Source organism: Camelus bactrianus, chromosome 4 (assembly GCF_048773025.1).
Source record: "Camelus bactrianus isolate YW-2024 breed Bactrian camel chromosome 4, ASM4877302v1, whole genome shotgun sequence".
Taxonomy (NCBI): Eukaryota; Metazoa; Chordata; class Mammalia; order Artiodactyla; family Camelidae; genus Camelus; species Camelus bactrianus.
Genome location: NC_133542.1, coordinates 57,576,335 through 57,588,439, shown reverse-complemented (window position 1 = coordinate 57,588,439; position 12,105 = coordinate 57,576,335).

Below are 12,105 nucleotides of genomic sequence, written 5' to 3'. Positions count from 1 at the left end.
GGTGAGATTTGTGTGGTTCATTTGTTACTGCAACATAACCTAGCGTATAATAGCTAATAAATAGTATTAAATTTTGATGAATATTAAGGTTCTAATTTTTTGTTCTTCTGGATCATAGGGAATGTACATCTAAATTTTAACTTTCGTTGAGAATACCAAAGTACATTTCAAAAAATTGTACCAGTTTATAGTCCCACATGTATGAGAAAAATTTTATCTATGTTTTCACCAATATTGGATACTATCAATCCTTGAAGGTTCTTTAGCTAATGGATGAAAAATCCCCAAATACTTGGCGAAAAAGCACTCCTATATAACATGAGTAAAAGAAGAAATCTCAGGAGAAATTTTAAAATATTTTGAACTACGTAAAAATGAATATACAATGTATCAAAATTTGTGGGGTGCAGTGAAAGCAGTGTTTAGAGGGAAATTTATAGCAGTGAAAGAGTATATTGGGAAATAAGAAAGCTCTAAAATCAATCATCTAAGCTTCCACCTTAAGAAACTAGAAGATGGGCAAATTAAAACCAAAGTAAGTAGAAGAAAAGAAATAATGAAATTGGAACAATGAAAAAAAATTAGTAGAGAAAATCAGTGAAGCCAAAAGCTGATTATTTGAAAAGATCAATAAAATCAATCGGCCTATAACCAGACCAAGGGGGGAAAAAAGAGGAAACAAGTTACTAATGTCAGAAATGAAAGAGAGGACATCACTATAGATCTCATTGACTTAACCAGGATAATAGAGCAACTCTATGCTCACAAATTTGATGACCTATGTGAAATAGGCCAATCCCCTGAAAGACAATCTTCCAAAACTCACTCCAGGAAGAAACAGACAGTCTGAATAGGTCTGTATCAACTAAAGAAACTGAATTGATAACCAATAACCTTCCAAACAGACAGCATCAGGCCCAGATTGGTTCACTGGTGAATTTTCCTTAAGGAATAAATTAAACCAATTTTCTACAATCTCTGCTGAAAGATAGAAGCAAAGGCAGTACTAGCTAACTTATTCTGTGAAGCCAATTTTACCCTAATAAAACCAGACAAAGACATTACAAGAGGAGAGAACTAGAGACCAATATCTTTCATGAACATAGATGCAAAAATCCTCAATAAAGTATTAGCAAATTGAATCTAACAATGCCTAAAAAGAATTATACACCACAACCAAGTAAGATTTTTCTCAGGTATGTAAGGTTTGTTAAACATTCAAAAAATAATTAATGTAATGCATCACAGCAACAGGCAAAAAGACAAGAAAAGAAAAATCACGATTCTATGAATAGGTGCAGAAAAAGCATGTTACAAAACCCAATATCCATTCATGATAAATAACTCTCCATAAACTAGAAATAGGGGAGAACCTCCTCAACCTGGTAAAGAATATCTACCCAAAAAGGTACAGCTAACATCATACTTAATGGTTAGAAACTCAAAGCTTTCCCATAAAGATCAGGTACAAGGCAAGGATGTTTCCTCTCACTACTCCTTTCTGATATCACATTGGAAGTTCTAGCTAATGCACTAAGGCAAGAAAAATAAAAGGTACACGGGTTAGGAAGGAAGAAATATAACTGTCTTTGTTTGCAGATAGTATGATTGTCTACATAGAACAAATCAAAAAATCTGAAACTAATAAGCAATTATAGCAAGGTTGTAAGATATAAGATTAATGTGCAAAAGTCAATCATTTTCCTATATATTACCAGTGAACAAGTGGAATTTGAAGTTAAAAACAATACCATTTGCATTATCACCAAAGGAAATGAAATACTTAGGTATAAATCTAACAAAACTTGGACAAGATCTATTTGAGAAAAACTACAAAACTCTGATAAAAGAAATAAAAGAAAAAACCAAACCTACGTGGAAAGATTCCATGTTTGTGTATAGAAAGTAACTCAATATTGTTGAGATGTCAGTTTTTCACAAATTGATTTATAGATTCAATGCAATCACAACCCAAATCCCAGGAAGGTATTTTGTAGATACTGACAAACTGATTCTAAAGTTTGTATCGAGAGGGAAAAGACCCTAAATAGCCAAAGCAATAATGAAGGAGAAGAACAAGGTTGGAGAACTGACACCACCTGCCTTCAAGGTTTACCAGAAAGCTGTGGTCATCAAGGCAGTCTGGTATTGGTGAAAGACTAGACAAATAGATCAGTGGAACAGAGTAGAGAGCCTAGAAGTCGACCTACATAAATACAGTCAACCGACCTTTGACAAAGGAACAAAGATTTGTTCCAGTACAATGGAACAAATGCAGTCTTTTCAGCAAGTGGTCCTGGGAAAACTGGATGTCCACGTGCAAAAACATGAATCTCACACAGATCTTACACTCTTCACGAGAATTAAAATGAATCAAAGACCTACATGTAAAATGCAGAACTATAAATCTCTAAGAAGTTAACAAAGGAAAATAGTCTAGATGACCCTTGGGTTTGGCAATGACTTTTAAGATACACCACCAAAGGCATAATCCATTAAAGAAAGAATTGAGAAATCCGACTTCACTTAAATTAAGAGCAACTGCTCTGTGAAAGATACTGTCAAGAGAATGAGAAGACAAGAGGCAGACTGGGAGAAGATATTTGCAAAAGACACATCTGATAGAATATATAAAGAGCTCTTAACACTCAACAATAAGCAAACAATGCAGTTCAAAAATATGGGCAAAAGGCCTGAACTAGTGCCTCATCAGAGAAGACATAGGGATGGCAAACAAACATTTGAAAAAATACTCAACATCATGTGTCGTTAAGGAATTACAAAGTAAAAGAACGATGAGATACCACTACAAAACTATTTGTCAAAAATCTGAAACACTGATAACGTCAAAAGCTAGCAAAGATACGGAACAATAGGAACTCACATTCATTGCTGGTTGGGATGCAAAATGATACAGTCGCTTTGGAAGACAGTTTGGTGGTTTCTTATAAAACTAAACATACTCTTACCTTCCAGCGTCCAGCAGTTGAGATCCTTCATATTTACCCAAAGGAGTTGAAGATGTATATCCACACAAAAACCTGTACATGAAAAAAAAAAAAAACCCATACATGGCTATTATTTTTAGAAGCCCTGTTGTTTGGATGGTTCTTGGAGGCATCAACTTAGAACTCTGAAATCTGAAGAAAATATTTTATGGCCACAAACTTAGCTTCATCTTTAGACTGTGTTTTCCTGACAGTGCCCTCAATTTGTTCTTTGCCTGAGGCCATTTTATTTTTGACATTCTTTACCACGTTTAGAAATTGACAGTTTTAAAACCAAGCAATTCCTGGATCCTTTATATTCAACAGTACTTTCTTCAGTGTATCTCTGTCCTGTTGCATTTTACTATAAATGTCAAAAAGAAGACAGGCAAAACCTCTGAAAGTACACCTGGAAATCTCCTTAGTTAAACCACCCAGTCCATAGATCCATTTTCTGTTTTCCATGTAACTTTAGGTGTTAGTGTTACTAAACTTTCTGCTACTATTTTAAAAGGATACCCTTTCCTCCAGTCTCCAATACTATTTTCCTCACTTTTTTCTTAAATCTTCATCAGCAGTAGCCTAGAAGTCCACAGTTATAATGCTAGCTTTGGAAATCTCACATCGTCACTTCTTTCGTATTATCAGAGTATGTTATTGTATCATTTCCTCTGCTAGGTCTCCAAAGTTCAGTCCTGTGCCTAGTCTTATAGAGCTGAGAGTCATAGAAAGGAAGACAGCCATGGGAAGAGTAATTACTAAGAATGAGATGAGTATTACACGGAAGTTAATCTTGTCTGAGAATGGAGATGGGGCAGCAAACAAGGCTTCTCTGAAAGTAACTTTCCAGTTTATAGCTGAGGTCCGTGTAGAAGTTATCCAGGTGAAAGGAGGGCACAGGAAGGTTGATGGGAGTTCATGTGTGAAAGTGTTAAAGCATGCTCTTAAGTACCTGAAAGATTATATCCATGGAACATGAAATTAAAGAAAAAAAAACAGGGCTAGAATTGGGATGATGATTAGAAATTAGGCAAAACCCTACCATCCACGCTAGGGAGATTTCTCTTTATTCTAAGGACAATGAACCCCTCAGTGGGTTCAAGGCAGGGAGGGAAACCATGAGTTATGTAGGTCTGGAAGCTTGCGAATTGGATAATAGCTTGGATGGGGGCATGAGTGGATGAAAGGAGACCAGTAAGACGCTACTAATATATTGGAGATGAAAAAATGATGTTAGCTTAGATTAGGGTGTTGGTAGTGGAGACGGATATAAATGGGTCTATTTTAGATACGTGTAAGAGATAGAACCAACCAAGACTTAGTAATTTGATGGGATGTGTGTTGTAAGGAAAAATGAAATAATAAAGAAAAGTTTTTTGCCTCCGGCTCAAGCGTGATAGTGGTGTCATTTACTAAGATGGGAAAACTTAGAGAAGGAACAGATTTGGGGGGAGGGTAGGGAGAAGAGTATGGGTTCACTTACAAGTGTGTTTGGTAGTTGCAACCTCTGGGATATCTTCAAGGAGGTCTGTTTACCCCTGAAGCACAGGGCTGAGTGTGTGTTAATACGTTTTTCTTTTGTATTGGTTATAGTCCCTTCTCATGATTAATATATTGATATTTCCTCTATTTCTTGATTATCTTTGGTAGAGGTTGCCAAATGTGTTAGTATTTTCCAAGCAACAGCTCTTGGGTTTTGTTTTTCCTCACACTGTCTTCTTATACATGAATTCATTATCTTTTGATACTATTTTTGTTAATTCTTTTCTTCTCATATCCTTGCCTTATTTTGGGATGCATGAGTTGAATGCTCCATTCACTCCATTCATGTAAAAATTTATACATTTTAAAGATGTGAATTTACCCTGAATCCTGAATGCAGATTTGGAAGAATCTGTTAGATTTCATTTCATTTAAAATTAATTTATCGTGTAAAATTTAAATTACCATTTGACAGAGAATAATAGAGAAAAGAATGATATATTCAGAATAATTATTTCCATATATATGGATAAACTAAGTGAGCATATTTTGGTTTGGGGAGTGCTGTGGAAAATAATAATCATTAAGAAATACACAAATTGTTCATTACGTTCATTTATACAAGTATATCAGAGCAGAAATGGTGTGATAGACTTCAAGTATCGTCTATACTAGTGAGGCATTAACCTATACCTAGATGCCTCAAGCAAGAAGTTTCCAAGAAAACGCAGTAAGGAGAAAGATTTTCCAAAGGAAACTGATTCAAGCTTCAATGGACTAAGTTTTAAAATAATTTTCAAAGTGAGGAAATAGGATCTCAGAAGACTGAATTCCATTATAAAGGAATAAAGTTACATTTTGGCACCTTCGAGGTGAAACTATAAATTTTAATCACATCAGGCAAAAGCTGGATCATGGCATACATGTTGTGTCATAATCTGTTCTTTTTTCCCTTTATTTTGCACCCCTTTCATGCACATACATACGCATGTATCTCAACTTTTAAATTGTTGCATGATGTTCTATTGTGTGCACAAACTGTAATTAAAATAATACTTGGTGAATATTTACGCGTTTATAATTTTTTCCTCCTAAAAATTCTGACGTATCTTTGTCCACTTGTCTAATTACTTCCCTAAGATACATTTCCAGAAGTGAAATTGCTGATATAACAATCAAATATGTGCATTTAATTTTTGATTCCCTTTATTGGATATCTTTGAAGATTTCCAGTTATTAGACAGCCCATTTCCCCATGCCTTCATTAATACTGGTCCTAAGCAATCTTTTGATTCTCAGCCAAGTTTGTATGTATTTAACTATTTCTTACTTTTACTTTAATTTTGATTTCTTTGTTTGCTGGTGAGATTGAAGGTTTTTTCATAAGCTTATTCTTTTTCTTTGCATATTCTTTTTCTATTTTTTTTTTATGCATCATAGGTCATTTTAATTTGGAAGTTATTACTCTAACCCTTTGTCTTTCTTATATGTAGTGAATGCTTTTCCTAGCTTTGAATATAATTTCTTTGGCTACATAAATATTTTTCATTTTCCCTGAATCAATTCTATATTATTTTCATTTATGATTTCTGAATTTTGTGATGAGATTATAAATGCTTTTATAAACGTATCTCTCTTTTTTCCATTTATTTTGTGCTTTTATTATTTTTAGTGGTTAAATATTCAATCTCACTGCAATTTATTTAAATATACAATAAGAAGTGAAGGTATACCTTTGTTTTTGCCAAGAAGAAAGCCAGTTTTTCTAACATCAATTATGGAATTGTTCATATATGTATGTATATGTGTGTTATAAATGTATGTGCATGGGGGGAAAGAGGAAAAATAAGAAAGAGAAAAAGTAGCCTGTTGATCTCAATTCTTTTAATTAAGTAATGTATACAAATACATCATAATTTAATATTTATTATAAGTATTACAGTGTTAAATGTTTTAATATATGAGATGTGGAAACTTACTCATACTATTCTTTTAAGTCAGTATTTTTGTAGATATTCTTACACATTAGTTCTATTTACAATTTAGAATGAATGTGTCAAATCCCAAAGGACCTTGAAAAGTATGTGAGTTCTTTGCTAGATATACAGATCTATACTTTCTTTCTAGTAAATTTGTGTTTGGTATATTTAATGTAATATACCATAAATTATTCTCTTTCACGTTAGGTATCAAATTAAGATGGTTTGCCAGAGTCTCCCATTATAACTGTGATTTGGGCCAAGTTAAATGCTTACAGCTTCGATGGACATTGTTGGACATTTTTTTATCCAGTTGATAACGTAGAGCTTTTTGCTTGTTTGTTTGTTTGAATTTAGACTTCTCGAAATGTGAGTATTTCGAAGCCTGCTGGTTTTTTTCTCTACTCGTTTTCCAGCTCTACGTTATTTTCTTTTGGGCATACAGTTAACAAACAGCAAAAAGCTTGGTTTTGCTTTACTATTTATTCCATGAGGTTTGGTTTAATAGAGTTACTTAGTTGATTCTCTTTATTTTTCTGTATCATGCTTTCATACGTCTTTATTTTTCCTGGTTCTAATTTGCCATCTTAAAATTACTTTTCTAATTGCTTTGCAGTTATACATTTTAAATGTTTCTCAAAACATTTAAACTTCTATCAATAAAAAGAACATGTAAGTGTATTTTTCTTTTTCAAGTTCAGAAATTTATCAGTTTTACTTTCTACCCTTTTCTCTAAAATTCCTCTTATATTAAAAACATCTGCATATTTATTTTCAGGCCCTCTTTTTTCTGATGCAGTTTCTCTTTGAAAGATCTTTGTTAACACATGCCTTAGAAGACTCTACTTTGTTGGTTACACAGTTCACTAGGATTTTTATACCATGTCTTCTTCTTTCTTTTCCTATTTATGCTGAATCATTTTTCTTTTGGCTTCCATGAATGACTTTTTTCTTCCAGAAGGTGTACTTTATGACTGCTTATATGTGTGAAAACATGTTTCACTTTCCTTCCTATAAACATTTTTTGGCTGAGTTTATAGTTCTTGGGTAATAAATCTTTTTTCTCAAGAAATTTTTAAACATTGCTCAATTGTCTCTAGCATTGAGTGCTGCAGGAGTGATAAATGGAGGCAGTCTGGTACATTATCATACTGTGGGATTTAATCTTTACTTTGGATTTCAGAAACCAGGATTCTCTATCGTAGTATCTTTCTTCTACCAAATGTTTCTTGTAGGCTTGAGAAGAAATAATATTCTCCAGTGGTTGGATGCAAAATTCCATATGTTTTCTTCAGATCAAGTATATTCGTTATGTTTTAATGTCTTTGCTATTTTGCTGGTTTCTGCTTTTCCTGGCAATAATTGAGAAAGACGTGTGGAGTCCATTTTGACAGTGCACTTGTCATTTTTCCCTTGGAGCGTCTATGTATTACTACTTTATGTATTTTGAGTCTGTTTTATTAAGAGAATTCATGTTTTCGGAGATCTTCCTATTGACTTAAATCTGTGTCATGGTTTTCATCTCGAATGATGGATTTTAACTGAAGTATTTTTAAATTTGATATTATAATATATTGAACGCTTCCTTACCATTTCTCCTCAGGATTCAGTGAGTCCTTCTGATGTAAACCTCAATCAGCTCAGAGAAATTTTCTTCTAGTTTCTTTCATGTGCTATCTGGTTTCCTGGAAGGCGTAATTTAATAGATGTTGGACTATCTTCCTATTTTATTCGTATTACTGACCATTCCTCTTATCATTTACGTAATGTCTCTTTTTGCTCTAAATTCTGTAATAATTCCCACTAGAATGTTTGCTTTTTGTATCCCCAGAGTCTGGATGGGAGCCAGAACAGAGAGCAGAAGACATGCCTAAATAATATGTATCAAATAGATGAGTTAATTCTTGGTGTGCTTGTTCTAATCTGTTTTTAGCCGCCCAGTGTCCATTCTGCTATTTCTGGCCTCTATTATTTATTTTTTAATTTTATAAATCATCTCCCACCCCCCAAAAGGAACTCATTCTTGTTCTCTGACTGCTCCTTTTCCCATAGCACCCTTTGTTAATTTTATGCATCCCTATGGTCCATTAAATTGCACTGAAAATACACATTGCAATTGTTCAAAAGTTTTTTTCCTGTTTTTGCTAACTCTGTTTCTCCAGGACGAGAAGCTTCGGCACTAAGCTAGTGATGCTCTTTGCTGCAGGGTACTTTGATGAGTATCTTTTTTTATCAGTGAAGGATAAACTTGACCTGAGCTCTTTCCGCAACTGTCCACGTCATTTTCTGGTATCCCCAGTATTGTTCAATCTGACCAACTACTGACTGGGTGGGTGGGGAGGCGTCTGAGAACAAGCTTTTCTCTGGGTATGGTTAATGGATGGAGATTCTAGAATTCATGCAGTGTCAATTTCCAGTCAGGAATTATTGAGCTTCTCTGCTGCTCTGAAGACCCTCTAAGTCTTGCTATTGCGAAGAATAGACTTAAGGAGAAAACGAAGCCAACATTTAAGGCTTTGGGGGCACAGGATTTCTTAATGAAGATAAGTGAATGCTGGGATGGAGTGTGCAGACCCACCTCTACTCTTTAAAGACACAGCACCTGAAAGAGAAGTGCCCATGGGACCATACAAGGCAGCCAAGTTCTGACTCTGAATTGCATTTCTAACTATTCACTGAGAGGCTCTGCCTACACAGTCTTGCCCCCTTCTGGCCACAGACCCTGAGGTGGGGTGGACACACTCCTTTGTGTAGACTGAGGGACAGAAGGACATCTGGTGGTAGTCTGCAACCAGGAGGATCCTTACCAGAGATATAATTTTGGTGCCAAAGTCTGGGACAGAACTCCTGGAGTGGCATTTGAGTAAATACTGAGTGGACTGTGTTTGCTTCTCAGGAACTTGCCCATCTGCCAGCATCAAGTTTAGTAAGGGTCCTGGAGAAGGTTGTGATTGTCTACCTGGAAGATATCCAGAAGCATATGACAAGGGCGATTTCTGATGTCCCCAGAAGAAGAGAGGGGTAAAGCTGGGCTGTAAAGAAAAAGAGTTTCTGGGACCCCCACTTAATATAAGAATTTTCTTGTCTCTGTGTATATATGTGTGAATGCTGGGTGTGTGTGTGTGTGTGTGTGTGTGTGTGTGTGTGTGTGTGTATAATTTTGACAAGAGAGGCAGAGAGATGTAGTCAAAACTTATTAATCTGTGTAAATCATTTCAGCCCATTTTACCCAGGAGAAGGCTCTTGTCCCACTTGGCTATTGCCCCTCGACTGCTCTCCAAGGAGCATTTTTCTCTGCCTCACCAGCTCCTGGAGAGAGTGAAAGGGCTTGGAAAGCCCTAAGTGGGGACGGGAGCATGAACTGGGGAGAAGAGCTCAGAGGAAGAGATAGGAAGTTGAGCTCCATAGTAAGTCAGAGAAAAGACAAGGATTCTGATTGGGTACCACTGATTGCTTTTTGCTTATTTCTTTTGAGTTGCATTTTTAAGATTGAAATTTTAAAAATTATTTTTGGCTATTTTGACTGAGCTTCCTTGAATGTGACATCATCCAGGAACCAGGTCCACTTGTGACCAAGATTCATAATGGTCACACCTTCTGTCCTTGCTGCCTGATCCCCACCACTGCTTATTCCTAACCTGAGTTCAGAATTCTGGCTCTTTCCTGAAATGGCTCTCTAAGCCTCGGCCGTGATCATCTGACTGTGACTTTTCTGTCCCTATTATAAGAAGAACCTGACCCTTGACTCCCCAGTTTATCAGTTTGGTCCATCTCCAAACTCTTCCTAGCAAATCCAATCCTGATCCTCTGACATTCTACTCCAAGTGTTTCTGTTCAGATAGTTCCTTCCGCTCTGCAGCACAAGAGGCATGTTCTTATCCCATCATTTTGTAAAGCCCTATATTCCCTTTTCTTAGTCCCCAAATAGAATCTTTTCTAAAATGCACTCTTGCCATTTTGTTATTCCTTGAAGAATCTCATACAAATTGCTTTGTTTTTACAAGCCGGGTGTTCCACAAATAGGTGATTGCTAATCTGTTATTTGGAGCAGATTTCTATTGGCACACAGATTGTATTCATTGCATCACATCATGCATATTTACAATAGTCTAAAATAAATCAATTTTGGTAGAGAAAGTTATTTTTTGCTTCCTTTCTCTCCCCAGCCCACCCTACACTCATTGAATATTCCTTTAAGATAGCTTCAATTTCATAACTGCAGGGAGATATTCACAGGTATGAAGGGAAAAAAAATTCACTTCTTTCCTGGAAAACAAAACCTCAGCGGGAAAGCCAAACAGAGCAGGTGAGTTAAATAAAAAGCTGACGGACAGTTTTAACATCAAGCATGTGAAGGGTTACCACGAGCAAGATTGGAACCGGCTGCTTTCGCTCACACTTGTTAACAGCCGGGACAGGCTGTAGGTAGATCCCAAACAGAGGAAGCCTTGGCTTTGGAGATGAGGTCTGAAAATTCATCCTCTGGAAAGGAAATGAAAATGAATCTTCTGGTCGACGTGTATAAGCACTCAACTGAAAAACAGAATACTTTTGCTCATGAGGTACTTCAAGACCCTCAGCACAACACCCAGGTAATGTCCCATGTTTAATGGAGAAAACCAGTCGTGAAGCTGTAACTGGCACATCTTTGAAATAAACAAATATCTTCTCAATTGTAATGTGTTGGGAGGACGGTAGTCTGTGTGGAGTCTGGAAATCGAGAGCCAAAGTGTGAGTCATTTGTCTCCAACCCAGTTTGGAGAAGGGGCCATGCCGACTGGAATGAGCCCTTGATAGGAGTATCTCCATGGGGAGACGCCAGGGAATTTTTCACACTGTTTTGTTCTGGTTTAACGCTTACTGAGAAACCTCTCTTTTTTTCATTTGCAGTTTTTGTTTGTAGATGCTGTTTCATGGGAGACATTTATTATCCTTATCATAAAGTTATGTTGTGACGTTGAATGTTTTGAAAAATAGAAGCCCTTCAAAAATGACTCTTAAATTTCACTTATCTAACAGCTATTTTTGGCATGTTTTCTTCCAGTCTGTTTTCTAGGAATATGTATTGTAGTCAGAGCATGCAAGCCATTCTGTTTTCTGTTTTTCATTTAACATTCTATCAGGAGGACAAACAAACCAACATTCTCTCTGAAGCATGCCCCATGTAGCTAAATCATATTCATGATCACTGTTTCAAATATCAGCACACAACTATCACAAGGCTTGCCTGGATGTATAACACAAAAGATTTAAATACAATATTTTTGCGCCACCGCGTGCAAAGTTGAACAGTAGAGGCGGTCCATGCCCACATGCCTCTCACCTGTGCCCGAGGCTGCATGGCTCCCGAATCAAGTACCACAACACCTTTCCATGTTGTAAGAATTGTCCGTTGCCTATCTCCAAACTCATACTGGGACTCTCTGCTTGCCTATTGAGTTGGGTTTGGTGATGTGCTTGGACTGTGGGCTGGTCTTGTTAACTTAGCATCTCCCCAAGACAGAGTCTTTCCGATTTCTGGTCTCATTGACAAATCTCAGACCTACCATCACCCTTGCAAGGTAGGGGCTTTTGGAATACTGAGTCAGTCCTCCTCCATCCCCAACACCTCACCTTGTAGCAGAGAAAATCTCAGACCAAAGCACTGGGAAAATAAA